This window comes from Nicotiana attenuata, unplaced genomic scaffold, assembly GCF_001879085.1.
Source record: "Nicotiana attenuata strain UT unplaced genomic scaffold, NIATTr2, whole genome shotgun sequence".
In the NCBI taxonomy this organism is placed as follows: Eukaryota; Viridiplantae; Streptophyta; class Magnoliopsida; order Solanales; family Solanaceae; genus Nicotiana; species Nicotiana attenuata.
In genome coordinates, this window is record NW_017670979.1 from 227,654 (window position 1) to 229,327 (window position 1,674).

Here is a 1,674-nt window from a genome sequence, read left to right on the forward strand (position 1 = left end):
ATGCATTATTTCTACTCAGTTATATACAACTACAATATCATACAACTTAAATATAATTTTTATACAATGTTGTTCAACTTTCATACAATAGTTAAATAAATAAACGAAAAATATATAAATAACAGAATACAATTTTTCTACAATTTTACTACAATTTCGTAAATANAAAGCTTTTTAATGGCTGTTAATGGTGGAATTGCTGCTCTCTTTTCATTTGCTTTACATTATTGAAATTAGGGATTGAGAGATAGAGAGAGGCGTAGAGAGAATTCCCAATTCTTTAGAACAACACCCAATTCCAACAAATAATATTTTTTTAAAACCCAAATTCGAATTCAAAGCTTCGAAAGCTTTTTAATGGTTGTCAATGGTGGAATTGCTGCTCTCTTATGCAAGATACGTGGGGAGGGGGTGGGATGTGGAGAGAGAAACGTGAGGGGAGTGAAAAATACGTTAGAGTGATTTTAGGACACTAATTATTATCATTAATTCCCTTAAAATGTACATAAATAGTAATTCGTAAATAAAATATAATTATAGTAAAACTTGAGCAGGGAGGGTAATATAGTTTCATATAGTGTATAGGAATATAAAAATTCCTAAGCTAAATACCGATGGAGCCCATTCTTCAACAAATAACTACACGGGTATGGGAGGTGTAATCCGTAATGATAGAGGCGATTGGATTATGGGCTTCCCAAGTTCACTTCCTGCGTCCAACAGCCTTACGACTGTAATGTATGCTCTACTTCAAGGCCTTAAAATAGTACTTAGTTGGCAACTAACGCTACTGGATGTCGAACTGGATGCCAAAAAGGTAATCAACCTCCTACGAAATGATCATCCTCTATACACCAATATACTGTGTGATTGCAGGCACCTCCTCCAGCTGCTACATGATCCAATGGTGTTCCATGCGTACAGATAACTTAGCCACATATGAAAGTCAGATGGAACGTCACGCTGCTCCATCAGTTTTTGAAGAAACACCACTTTTTGTTTTACGGCTACTACTTGAAGATAAACAAGACCTGCCTCCTAGCAGCGTAATCCCGTCAACAGCCAAGAATGTCGCCAACAACATGGAGAATCACACAACTTTTGCTCACCACTCGGAAGTTGCTTTGATGGAAGTGAACTCCTTTCTGTCAACTAGACTTATAGAACCAGCTTAATGTAGCACATGGGATTGTAACACTAATAACATTAGCGTTAAAAATTCTAACTTAGATGATACTCCTTCTACTTCTTTTGAATGTTCTATGGTGCCACGACATCAATATCTATGTATGCATATGTTTTAATTAATATAAGTTATCTTTCCAACCCAAAAAAAGACCTCCAAGATAAGCGTTCTTTTATAATGTTTAGCACAGTGCATTGGGGCTACTCCTTATTCCTTACTAGTTTCTATTATATAGAAGAGCTAAGTTTGTCGACCAAGGGCAATATTCACATTTTAACCAAAACAATACTTGCTTCAGCAAAGACACGTGTTAAAGTCTCCATTCAGCTTCCATTTCTACTTTTTTCCTATGATTTTCAATTCATTTATTTCTCAATTTTGTCTTCTCTTTCTCCATTTTATCTTATTTACATTTCTTGATTTTGAAGAACTGAAAACTGCATCGTCATTTTTATAATTGGTTATTTTTCTTTTAATGAAAGATCGAT